Consider the following 12,017-nt stretch of genomic DNA (forward strand, 5'->3'; position numbering starts at 1 on the left):
AAGACAGATTTGCACTCGATGACACCTCGACAACAGCCGGTCCTCACATTTACGTCTTGCTCTCCTTACGTCAGTATACATCACATGAGCTGTGACGCTGGCTTTGCAACATCTTGCGTGTCTTTAGGCTCGCCGCGACCAACACTTACCATGCACTGTCCACAAAACATGGAGGCGCCGGGGCTTGAACCCGGGACCTTTCACATGCAAAGCGAACGCTCTACCAACTGAGCTACGCCCCCAAGCGCAACAAAGCTGCGCTGTTTTCCATTCTTTGCTACTCTGATGTGCACGGACCTGATGGTTGGTTGGTTTGTAGGGGTGAAGGGACCAGTGTACAAAGGCGCGGTCAAGTTCATATACACAAGAGTTCCAAGTAGTTTCGATGCTCTGGTATTACGACTACAAATTACGTCTGTATTTAACGTCTTAAATTGAAAGGACAGTCGACTGATGACCACAGCAGTTGAGTCCCATAGTGCTCAGAGCCATTTTTTGAAAGGACAGTCACAAACCTTGTCGACAATCACACCGCGCCTGAGGTAACAAGCACATCTGAAGCCCAATTGTGCACTCGACTGTTCATGCCAACTCACTGCCTCGCACTTTACTACTGTGTACCACTCTTGTAGTCCAACTGCAAAACACTGGGCCACAACACGTTTCCGCGTCTCCATTGCACTGCGCAAACTACGAAACGCTCCCCAAACATGGCACTCACCCATGCAGACGACTTTTCCGACCTTCCACGACGCTCACGCAACGCTCACGCTAGTGAAAGCCTTATTTAGAGCTTGACGTCGCGCCCAAGCGAGTGAGCACATTTCGCCTACGGCTTAGGCCGCCCACCTAGTGTGGCTGCTCGGTGTCTGCAGGCAGCGAGGGGCTGCAAGCTTCCCGTGTTCGCGCCTGTGTCACCTCTGCATGCTTGTCAGAGACAGAGTATCGCAAAACATACAACTCACTCCATGAATTGATTGCTACGGCATCTGTCATCAGCAGTCACAACTAGCAACACCAGTAGCAGCCGACTGCACGTAAAGAATGGGAATGTGCAGTGGGATTTTTGTGAACTCGGCGCAAGGCAGATCTTTCCGACATAGGTTTGAGAATCTTAAGGGCAGACTTGTACTGTTTCTAAATTCAGTGTAGCGGTGGGAGGAGGGTGCTTCCTGCGCGTAACATCACGCTTGCCAGTTGTGACTGCTAATCGTTCGCTCGTATCTGCCTTGACACATTCGCTGGCTGTGAATTATCCCACTTGCGTGGCAGTGTGCGCATGTAGGTGTGTTAAAAATTCTGGAGGCGCTGGGTATCGATCCCAGTACCTCTCGCATGCTAAGCGAGCGCTCTACTATCTGAGCTACGCCCCCTGATGACAAATAGTGCTACATACAACCATATCAATATCACAGACCCCTTGCACTCCCATTATTCCGCAGACAAACACTATTCTCAATGTGTCCGTGAGGGTGTCTTTCAGGTTTCCTGCATTCTGTATCGAATCGTAGTTGGCCAAAATTAAAGTGGCGCGCACAACGTCGAAAATAGCGTTCGGCCACCGCTCTGAGTAAGACGAACGTGTTGTCCACTCTCTAGACTTCTTTGAGGTTAGGCCGTTATACCTAAGACAGATTTGCACTCGATGACACCTCGACAACAGCCGGTCCTCACATTTACGTCTTGCTCTCCTTACGTCAGTATACATCACATGAGCTGTGACGCTGGCTTTGCAACATCTTGCGTGTCTTTAGGCTCGCCGCGACCAACACTTACCATGCACTGTCCACAAAACATGGAGGCGCCGGGGCTTGAACCCGGGACCTTTCACATGCAAAGCGAACGCTCTACCAACTGAGCTACGCCCCCAAGCGCAACAAAGCTGCGCTGTTTTCCATTCTTTGCTACTCTGATGTGCACGGACCTGATGGTTGGTTGGTTTGTAGGGGTGAAGGGACCAGTGTACAAAGGCGCGGTCAAGTTCATATACACAAGAGTTCCAAGTAGTTTCGATGCTCTGGTATTACGACTACAAATTACGTCTGTATTTAACGTCTTAAATTGAAAGGACAGTCGACTGATGACCACAGCAGTTGAGTCCCATAGTGCTCAGAGCCATTTTTTGAAAGGACAGTCACAAACCTTGTCGACAATCACACCGCGCCTGAGGTAACAAGCACATCTGAAGCCCAATTGTGCACTCGACTGTTCATGCCAACTCACTGCCTCGCACTTTACTACTGTGTACCACTCTTGTAGTCCAACTGCAAAACACTGGGCCACAACACGTTTCCGCGTCTCCATTGCACTGCGCAAACTACGAAACGCTCCCCAAACATGGCACTCACCCATGCAGACGACTTTTCCGACCTTCCACGACGCTCACGCAACGCTCACGCTAGTGAAAGCCTTATTTAGAGCTTGACGTCGCGCCCAAGCGAGTGAGCACATTTCGCCTACGGCTTAGGCCGCCCACCTAGTGTGGCTGCTCGGTGTCTGCAGGCAGCGAGGGGCTGCAAGCTTCCCGTGTTCGCGCCTGTGTCACCTCTGCTTGCTTGTCAGAGACAGAGTATCGCAAAACATACAACTCACTCCATGAATTGATTGCTACGGCATCTGTCATCAGCAGTCACAACTAGCAACACCAGTAGCAGCCGACTGCACGTAAAGAATGGGAATGTGCAGTGGGATTTTTGTGAACTCGGCGCAAGGCAGATCTTTCCGACATAGGTTTGAGAATCTTAAGGGCAGACTTGTACTGTTTCTAAATTCAGTGTAGCGGTGGGAGGAGGGTGCTTCCTGCGCGTAACATCACGCTTGCCAGTTGTGACTGCTAATCGTTCGCTCGTATCTGCCTTGACACATTCGCTGGCTGTGAATTATCCCACTTGCGTGGCAGTGTGCGCATGTAGGTGTGTTAAAAATTCTGGAGGCGCTGGGTATCGATCCCAGTACCTCTCGCATGCTAAGCGAGCGCTCTACCATCTGAGCTACGCCCCCTGATGACAAATAGTGCTACATACAACCATATCAATATCACAGACCCCTTGCACTCCCATTATTCCGCAGACAAACACTATTCTGAATGTGTCCGTGAGGGTGTCTTTCAGGTTTCCTGCATTCTGTATCGAATCGTAGTTGGCCAAAATTAAAGTGGCGCGCACAACGTCGAAAATAGCGTTCGGCCACCGCTCTGAGTAAGACGAACGTGTTGTCCACTCTCTAGACTTCTTTGAGGTTAGGCCGTTATACCTAAGACAGATTTGCACTCGATGACACCTCGACAACAGCCGGTCCTCACATTTACGTCTTGCTCTCCTTACGTCAGTATACATCACATGAGCTGTGACGCTGGCTTTGCAACATCTTGCGTGTCTTTAGGCTCGCCGCGACCAACACTTACCATGCACTGTCCACAAAACATGGAGGCGCCGGGGCTTGAACCCGGGACCTTTCACATGCAAAGCGAACGCTCTACCAACTGAGCTACGCCCCCAAGCGCAACAAAGCTGCGCTGTTTTCCATTCTTTGCTACTCTGATGTGCACGGACCTGATGGTTGGTTGGTTTGTAGGGGTGAAGGGACCAGTGTACAAAGGCGCGGTCAAGTTCATATACACAAGAGTTCCAAGTAGTTTCGATGCTCTGGTATTACGACTACAAATTACGTCTGTATTTAACGTCTTAAATTGAAAGGACAGTCGACTGATGACCACAGCAGTTGAGTCCCATAGTGCTCAGAGCCATTTTTTGAAAGGACAGTCACAAACCTTGTCGACAATCACACCGCGCCTGAGGTAACAAGCACATCTGAAGCCCAATTGTGCACTCGACTGTTCATGCCAACTCACTGCCTCGCACTTTACTACTGTGTACCACTCTTGTCGTCCAACTGCAAAACACTGGGCCACAACACGTTTCCGCGTCTCCATTGCACTGCGCAAACTACGAAACGCTCCCCAAACATGGCACTCACCCATGCAGACGACTTTTCCGACCTTCCACGACGCTCACGCAACGCTCACGCTAGTGAGAGCCTTATTTAGAGCTTGACGTCGCGCCCAAGCGAGTGAGCACATTTCGCCTACGGCTTAGGCCGCCCACCTAGTGTGGCTGCTCGGTGTCTGCAGGCAGCGAGGGGCTGCAAGCTTCCCGTGTTCGCGCCTGTGTCACCTCTGCTTGCTTGTCAGAGACAGAGTATCGCAAAACATACAACTCACTCCATGAATTGATTGCTACGGCATCTGTCATCAGCAGTCACAACTAGCAACACCAGTAGCAGCCGACTGCACGTAAAGAATGGGAATGTGCAGTGGGATTTTTGTGAACTCGGCGCAAGGCAGATCTTTCCGACATAGGTTTGAGAATCTTAAGGGCAGACTTGTACTGTTTCTAAATTCAGTGTAGCGGTGGGAGGAGGGTGCTTCCTGCGCGTAACATCACGCTTGCCAGTTGTGACTGCTAATCGTTCGCTCGTATCTGCCTTGACACATTCGCTGGCTGTGAATTATCCCACTTGCGTGGCAGTGTGCGCATGTAGGTGTGTTAAAAATTCTGGAGGCGCTGGGTATCGATCCCAGTACCTCTCGCATGCTAAGCGAGCGCTCTACCATCTGAGCTACGCCCCCTGATGACAAATAGTGCTACATACAACCATATCAATATCACAGACCCCTTGCACTCCCATTATTCCGCAGACAAACACTATTCTCAATGTGTCCGTGAGGGTGTCTTTCAGGTTTCCTGCATTCTGTATCGAATCGTAGTTGGCCAAAATTAAAGTGGCGCGCACAACGTCGAAAATAGCGTTCGGCCACCGCTCTGAGTAAGACGAACGTGTTGTCCACTCTCTAGACTTCTTTGAGGTTAGGCCGTTATACCTAAGACAGATTTGCACTCGATGACACCTCGACAACAGCCGGTCCTCACATTTACGTCTTGCTCTCCTTACGTCAGTATACATCACATGAGCTGTGACGCTGGCTTTGCAACATCTTGCGTGTCTTTAGGCTCGCCGCGACCAACACTTACCATGCACTGTCCACAAAACATGGAGGCGCCGGGGCTTGAACCCGGGACCTTTCACATGCAAAGCGAACGCTCTACCAACTGAGCTACGCCCCCAAGCGCAACAAAGCTGCGCTGTTTTCCATTCTTTGCTACTCTGATGTGCACGGACCTGATGGTTGGTTGGTTTGTAGGGGTGAAGGGACCAGTGTACAAAGGCGCGGTCAAGTTCATATACACAAGAGTTCCAAGTAGTTTCGATGCTCTGGTATTACGACTACAAATTACGTCTGTATTTAACGTCTTAAATTGAAAGGACAGTCGACTGATGACCACAGCAGTTGAGTCCCATAGTGCTCAGAGCCATTTTTTGAAAGGACAGTCACAAACCTTGTCGACAATCACACCGCGCCTGAGGTAACAAGCACATCTGAAGCCCAATTGTGCACTCGACTGTTCATGCCAACTCACTGCCTCGCACTTTACTACTGTGTACCACTCTTGTAGTCCAACTGCAAAACACTGGGCCACAACACGTTTCCGCGTCTCCATTGCACTGCGCAAACTACGAAACGCTCCCCAAACATGGCACTCACCCATGCAGACGACTTTTCCGACCTTCCACGACGCTCACGCAACGCTCACGCTAGTGAAAGCCTTATTTAGAGCTTGACGTCGCGCCCAAGCGAGTGAGCACATTTCGCCTACGGCTTAGGCCGCCCACCTAGTGTGGCTGCTCGGTGTCTGCAGGCAGCGAGGGGCTGCAAGCTTCCCGTGTTCGCGCCTGTGTCACCTCTGCTTGCTTGTCAGAGACAGAGTATCGCAAAACATACAACTCACTCCATGAATTGATTGCTACGGCATCTGTCATCAGCAGTCACAACTAGCAACACCAGTAGCAGCCGACTGCACGTAAAGAATGGGAATGTGCAGTGGGATTTTTGTGAACTCGGCGCAAGGCAGATCTTTCCGACATAGGTTTGAGAATCTTAAGGGCAGACTTGTACTGTTTCTAAATTCAGTGTAGCGGTGGGAGGAGGGTGCTTCCTGCGCGTAACATCACGCTTGCCAGTTGTGACTGCTAATCGTTCGCTCGTATCTGCCTTGACACATTCGCTGGCTGTGAATTATCCCACTTGCGTGGCAGTGTGCGCATGTAGGTGTGTTAAAAATTCTGGAGGCGCTGGGTATCGATCCCAGTACCTCTCGCATGCTAAGCGAGCGCTCTACCATCTGAGCTACGCCCCCTGATGACAAATAGTGCTACATACAACCATATCAATATCACAGACCCCTTGCACTCCCATTATTCCGCAGACAAACACTATTCTCAATGTGTCCGTGAGGGTGTCTTTCAGGTTTCCTGCATTCTGTATCGAATCGTAGTTGGCCAAAATTAAAGTGGCGCGCACAACGTCGAAAATAGCGTTCGGCCACCGCTCTGAGTAAGACGAACGTGTTGTCCACTCTCTAGACTTCTTTGAGGTTAGGCCGTTATACCTAAGACAGATTTGCACTCGATGACACCTCGACAACAGCCGGTCCTCACATTTACGTCTTGCTCTCCTTACGTCAGTATACATCACATGAGCTGTGACGCTGGCTTTGCAACATCTTGCGTGTCTTTAGGCTCGCCGCGACCAACACTTACCATGCACTGTCCACAAAACATGGAGGCGCCGGGGCTTGAAACCGGGACCTTTCACATGCAAAGCGAACGCTCTACCAACTGAGCTACGCCCCCAAGCGCAACAAAGCTGCGCTGTTTTCCATTCTTTGCTACTCTGATGTGCACGGACCTGATGGTTGGTTGGTTTGTAGGGGTGAAGGGACCAGTGTACAAAGGCGCGGTCAAGTTCATATACACAAGAGTTCCAAGTAGTTTCGATGCTCTGGTATTACGACTACAAATTACGTCTGTATTTAACGTCTTAAATTGAAAGGACAGTCGACTGATGACCACAGCAGTTGAGTCCCATAGTGCTCAGAGCCATTTTTTGAAAGGACAGTCACAAACCTTGTCGACAATCACACCGCGCCTGAGGTAACAAGCACATCTGAAGCCCAATTGTGCACTCGACTGTTCATGCCAACTCACTGCCTCGCACTTTACTACTGTGTACCACTCTTGTCGTCCAACTGCAAAACACTGGGCCACAACACGTTTCCGCGTCTCCATTGCACTGCGCAAACTACGAAACGCTCCCCAAACATGGCACTCACCCATGCAGACGACTTTTCCGACCTTCCACGACGCTCACGCAACGCTCACGCTAGTGAAAGCCTTATTTAGAGCTTGACGTCGCGCCCAAGCGAGTGAGCACATTTCGCCTACGGCTTAGGCCGCCCACCTAGTGTGGCTGCTCGGTGTCTGCAGGCAGCGAGGGGCTGCAAGCTTCCCGTGTTCGCGCCTGTGTCACCTCTGCTTGCTTGTCAGAGACAGAGTATCGCAAAACATACAACTCACTCCATGAATTGATTGCTACGGCATCTGTCATCAGCAGTCACAACTAGCAACACCAGTAGCAGCCGACTGCACGTAAAGAATGGGAATGTGCAGTGGGATTTTTGTGAACTCGGCGCAAGGCAGATCTTTCCGACATAGGTTTGAGAATCTTAAGGGCAGACTTGTACTGTTTCTAAATTCAGTGTAGCGGTGGGAGGAGGGTGCTTCCTGCGCGTAACATCACGCTTGCCAGTTGTGGCTGCTAATCGTTCGCTCGTATCTGCCTTGACACATTCGCTGGCTGTGAATTATCCCACTTGCGTGGCAGTGTGCGCATGTAGGTGTGTTAAAAATTCTGGAGGCGCTGGGTATCGATCCCAGTACCTCTCGCATGCTAAGCGAGCGCTCTACCATCTGAGCTACGCCCCCTGATGACAAATAGTGCTACATACAACCATATCAATATCACAGACCCCTTGCACTCCCATTATTCCGCAGACAAACACTATTCTCAATGTGTCCGTGAGGGTGTCTTTCAGGTTTCCTGCATTCTGTATCGAATCGTAGTTGGCCAAAATTAAAGTGGCGCGCACAACGTCGAAAATAGCGTTCGGCCACCGCTCTGAGTAAGACGAACGTGTTGTCCACTCTCTAGACTTCTTTGAGGTTAGGCCGTTATACCTAAGACAGATTTGCACTCGATGACACCTCGACAACAGCCGGTCCTCACATTTACGTCTTGCTCTCCTTACGTCAGTATACATCACATGAGCTGTGACGCTGGCTTTGCAACATCTTGCGTGTCTTTAGGCTCGCCGCGACCAACACTTACCATGCACTGTCCACAAAACATGGAGGCGCCGGGGCTTGAACCCGGGACCTTTCACATGCAAAGCGAACGCTCTACCAACTGAGCTACGCCCCCAAGCGCAACAAAGCTGCGCTGTTTTCCATTCTTTGCTACTCTGATGTGCACGGACCTGATGGTTGGTTGGTTTGTAGGGGTGAAGGGACCAGTGTACAAAGGCGCGGTCAAGTTCATATACACAAGAGTTCCAAGTAGTTTCGATGCTCTGGTATTACGACTACAAATTACGTCTGTATTTAACGTCTTAAATTGAAAGGACAGTCGACTGATGACCACAGCAGTTGAGTCCCATAGTGCTCAGAGCCATTTTTTGAAAGGACAGTCACAAACCTTGTCGACAATCACACCGCGCCTGAGGTAACAAGCACATCTGAAGCCCAATTGTGCACTCGACTGTTCATGCCAACTCACTGCCTCGCACTTTACTACTGTGTACCACTCTTGTCGTCCAACTGCAAAACACTGGGCCACAACACGTTTCCGCGTCTCCATTGCACTGCGCAAACTACGAAACGCTCCCCAAACATGGCACTCACCCATGCAGACGACTTTTCCGACTTTCCACGACGCTCACGCAACGCTCACGCTAGTGAAAGCCTTATTTAGAGCTTGACGTCGCGCCCAAGCGAGTGAGCACATTTCGCCTACGGCTTAGGCCGCCCACCTAGTGTGGCTGCTCGGTGTCTGCAGGCAGCGAGGGGCTGCAAGCTTCCCGTGTTCGCGCCTGTGTCACCTCTGCTTGCTTGTCAGAGACAGAGTATCGCAAAACATACAACTCACTCCATGAATTGATTGCTACGGCATCTGTCATCAGCAGTCACAACTAGCAACACCAGTAGCAGCCGACTGCACGTAAAGAATGGGAATGTGCAGTGGGATTTTTGTGAACTCGGCGCAAGGCAGATCTTTCCGACATAGGTTTGAGAATCTTAAGGGCAGACTTGTACTGTTTCTAAATTCAGTGTAGCGGTGGGAGGAGGGTGCTTCCTGCGCGTAACATCACGCTTGCCAGTTGTGACTGCTAATCGTTCGCTCGTATCTGCCTTGACACATTCGCTGGCTGTGAATTATCCCACTTGCGTGGCAGTGTGCGCATGTAGGTGTGTTAAAAATTCTGGAGGCGCTGGGTATCGATCCCAGTACCTCTCGCATGCTAAGCGAGCGCTCTACCATCTGAGCTACGCCCCCTGATGACAAATAGTGCTACATACAACCATATCAATATCACAGACCCCTTGCACTCCCATTATTCCGCAGACAAACACTATTCTCAATGTGTCCGTGAGGGTGTCTTTCAGGTTTCCTGCATTCTGTATCGAATCGTAGTTGGCCAAAATTAAAGTGGCGCGCACAACGTCGAAAATAGCGTTCGGCCACCGCTCTGAGTAAGACGAACGTGTTGTCCACTCTCTAGACTTCTTTGAGGTTAGGCCGTTATACCTAAGACAGATTTTCACTCGATGACACCTCGACAACAGCCGGTCCTCACATTTACGTCTTGCTCTCCTTACGTCAGTATACATCACATGAGCTGTGACGCTGGCTTTGCAACATCTTGCGTGTCTTTAGGCTCGCCGCGACCAACACTTACCATGCACTGTCCACAAAACATGGAGGCGCCGGGGCTTGAACCCGGGACCTTTCACATGCAAAGCGAACGCTCTACCAACTGAGCTACGCCCCCAAGCGCAACAAAGCTGCGCTGTTTTCCATTCTTTGCTACTCTGATGTGCACGGACCTGATGGTTGGTTGGTTTGTAGGGGTGAAGGGACCAGTGTACAAAGGCGCGGTCAAGTTCATATACACAAGAGTTCCAAGTAGTTTCGATGCTCTGGTATTACGACTACAAATTACGTCTGTATTTAACGTCTTAAATTGAAAGGACAGTCGACTGATGACCACAGCAGTTGAGTCCCATAGTGCTCAGAGCCATTTTTTGAAAGGACAGTCACAAACCTTGTCGACAATCACACCGCGCCTGAGGTAACAAGCACATCTGAAGCCCAATTGTGCACTCGACTGTTCATGCCAACTCACTGCCTCGCACTTTACTACTGTGTACCACTCTTGTCGTCCAACTGCAAAACACTGGGCCACAACACGTTTCCGCGTCTCCATTGCACTGCGCAAACTACGAAACGCTCCCCAAACATGGCACTCACCCATGCAGACGACTTTTCCGACCTTCCACGACGCTCACGCAACGCTCACGCTAGTGAAAGCCTTATTTAGAGCTTGACGTCGCGCCCAAGCGAGTGAGCACATTTCGCCTACGGCTTAGGCCGCCCACCTAGTGTGGCTGCTCGGTGTCTGCAGGCAGCGAGGGGCTGCAAGCTTCCCGTGTTCGCGCCTGTGTCACCTCTGCTTGCTTGTCAGAGACAGAGTATCGCAAAACATACAACTCACTCCATGAATTGATTGCTACGGCATCTGTCATCAGCAGTCACAACTAGCAACACCAGTAGCAGCCGACTGCACGTAAAGAATGGGAATGTGCAGTGGGATTTTTGTGAACTCGGCGCAAGGCAGATCTTTCCGACATAGGTTTGAGAATCTTAAGGGCAGACTTGTACTGTTTCTAAATTCAGTGTAGCGGTGGGAGGAGGGTGCTTCCTGCGCGTAACATCACGCTTGCCAGTTGTGACTGCTAATCGTTCGCTCGTATCTGCCTTGACACATTCGCTGGCTGTGAATTATCCCACTTGCGTGGCAGTGTGCGCATGTAGGTGTGTTAAAAATTCTGGAGGCGCTGGGTATCGATCCCAGTACCTCTCGCATGCTAAGCGAGCGCTCTACCATCTGAGCTACGCCCCCTGATGACAAATAGTGCTACATACAACCATATCAATATCACAGACCCCTTGCACTCCCATTATTCCGCAGACAAACACTATTCTCAATGTGTCCGTGAGGGTGTCTTTCAGGTTTCCTGCATTCTGTATCGAATCGTAGTTGGCCAAAATTAAAGTGGCGCGCACAACGTCGAAAATAGCGTTCGGCCACCGCTCTGAGTAAGACGAACGTGTTGTCCACTCTCTAGACTTCTTTGAGGTTAGGCCGTTATACCTAAGACAGATTTGCACTCGATGACACCTCGACAACAGCCGGTCCTCACATTTACGTCTTGCTCTCCTTACGTCAGTATACATCACATGAGCTGTGACGCTGGCTTTGCAACATCTTGCGTGTCTTTAGGCTCGCCGCGACCAACACTTACCATGCACTGTCCACAAAACATGGAGGCGCCGGGGCTTGAACCCGGGACCTTTCACATGCAAATCGAACGCTCTACCAACTGAGCTACGCCCCCAAGCGCAACAAAGCTGCGCTGTTTTCCATTCTTTGCTACTCTGATGTGCACGGACCTGATGGTTGGTTGGTTTGTAGGGGTGAAGGGACCAGTGTACAAAGGCGCGGTCAAGTTCATATACACAAGAGTTCCAAGTAGTTTCGATGCTCTGGTATTACGACTACAAATTACGTCTGTATTTAACGTCTTAAATTGAAAGGACAGTCGACTGATGACCACAGCAGTTGAGTCCCATAGTGCTCAGAGCCATTTTTTGAAAGGACAGTCACAAACCTTGTCGACAATCACACCGCGCCTGAGGTAACAAGCACATCTGAAGCCCAATTGTGCACTCGACTGTTCATGCCAACTCACTGCCTCGCACTTTACTACTGTGTACCACTCTT

The 12,017-nt window shown here is 50.5% G+C and overlaps 15 non-coding genes across 15 annotated transcripts; all 15 read right to left on the reverse strand.

Moving 5' to 3' along the window:
• Positions 1-169: 169 nt before the first annotated feature.
• Trnaa-ugc (transfer RNA alanine (anticodon UGC)) lies at positions 170-242 on the reverse strand. Its single transcript has one exon. It is a non-coding gene; the product is annotated as a tRNA-Ala (tRNA).
• A 1,058-nt stretch (positions 243-1,300) lies between these two features.
• Trnaa-agc (transfer RNA alanine (anticodon AGC)) lies at positions 1,301-1,373 on the reverse strand. The gene has a single exon. It is a non-coding gene; the product is annotated as a tRNA-Ala (tRNA).
• A 423-nt stretch (positions 1,374-1,796) lies between these two features.
• Trnaa-ugc (transfer RNA alanine (anticodon UGC)) lies at positions 1,797-1,869 on the reverse strand. The gene has a single exon. It is a non-coding gene; the product is annotated as a tRNA-Ala (tRNA).
• Positions 1,870-2,927: 1,058 nt separating this feature from the next.
• On the reverse strand, positions 2,928-3,000 carry Trnaa-agc (transfer RNA alanine (anticodon AGC)). Its single transcript has one exon. It is a non-coding gene; the product is annotated as a tRNA-Ala (tRNA).
• Positions 3,001-3,423: 423 nt separating this feature from the next.
• Positions 3,424-3,496, reverse strand: Trnaa-ugc (transfer RNA alanine (anticodon UGC)). The gene has a single exon. It is a non-coding gene; the product is annotated as a tRNA-Ala (tRNA).
• A 1,058-nt stretch (positions 3,497-4,554) lies between these two features.
• Trnaa-agc (transfer RNA alanine (anticodon AGC)) lies at positions 4,555-4,627 on the reverse strand. Its single transcript has one exon. It is a non-coding gene; the product is annotated as a tRNA-Ala (tRNA).
• Positions 4,628-5,050: 423 nt separating this feature from the next.
• Positions 5,051-5,123, reverse strand: Trnaa-ugc (transfer RNA alanine (anticodon UGC)). The gene has a single exon. It is a non-coding gene; the product is annotated as a tRNA-Ala (tRNA).
• A 1,058-nt stretch (positions 5,124-6,181) lies between these two features.
• Trnaa-agc (transfer RNA alanine (anticodon AGC)) lies at positions 6,182-6,254 on the reverse strand. The gene has a single exon. It is a non-coding gene; the product is annotated as a tRNA-Ala (tRNA).
• Positions 6,255-6,677: 423 nt separating this feature from the next.
• Trnaa-ugc (transfer RNA alanine (anticodon UGC)) lies at positions 6,678-6,750 on the reverse strand. The gene has a single exon. It is a non-coding gene; the product is annotated as a tRNA-Ala (tRNA).
• Positions 6,751-7,808: 1,058 nt separating this feature from the next.
• Positions 7,809-7,881, reverse strand: Trnaa-agc (transfer RNA alanine (anticodon AGC)). The gene has a single exon. It is a non-coding gene; the product is annotated as a tRNA-Ala (tRNA).
• A 423-nt stretch (positions 7,882-8,304) lies between these two features.
• Trnaa-ugc (transfer RNA alanine (anticodon UGC)) lies at positions 8,305-8,377 on the reverse strand. The gene has a single exon. It is a non-coding gene; the product is annotated as a tRNA-Ala (tRNA).
• A 1,058-nt stretch (positions 8,378-9,435) lies between these two features.
• Positions 9,436-9,508, reverse strand: Trnaa-agc (transfer RNA alanine (anticodon AGC)). Its single transcript has one exon. It is a non-coding gene; the product is annotated as a tRNA-Ala (tRNA).
• A 423-nt stretch (positions 9,509-9,931) lies between these two features.
• Positions 9,932-10,004, reverse strand: Trnaa-ugc (transfer RNA alanine (anticodon UGC)). The gene has a single exon. It is a non-coding gene; the product is annotated as a tRNA-Ala (tRNA).
• Positions 10,005-11,062: 1,058 nt separating this feature from the next.
• Positions 11,063-11,135, reverse strand: Trnaa-agc (transfer RNA alanine (anticodon AGC)). Its single transcript has one exon. It is a non-coding gene; the product is annotated as a tRNA-Ala (tRNA).
• A 423-nt stretch (positions 11,136-11,558) lies between these two features.
• Positions 11,559-11,631, reverse strand: Trnaa-ugc (transfer RNA alanine (anticodon UGC)). The gene has a single exon. It is a non-coding gene; the product is annotated as a tRNA-Ala (tRNA).
• Positions 11,632-12,017: the final 386 nt, after the last annotated feature.

This window comes from Schistocerca nitens, chromosome 10 (assembly GCF_023898315.1).
Source record: "Schistocerca nitens isolate TAMUIC-IGC-003100 chromosome 10, iqSchNite1.1, whole genome shotgun sequence".
NCBI lineage: Eukaryota > Metazoa > Arthropoda > Insecta > Orthoptera > Acrididae > Schistocerca > Schistocerca nitens.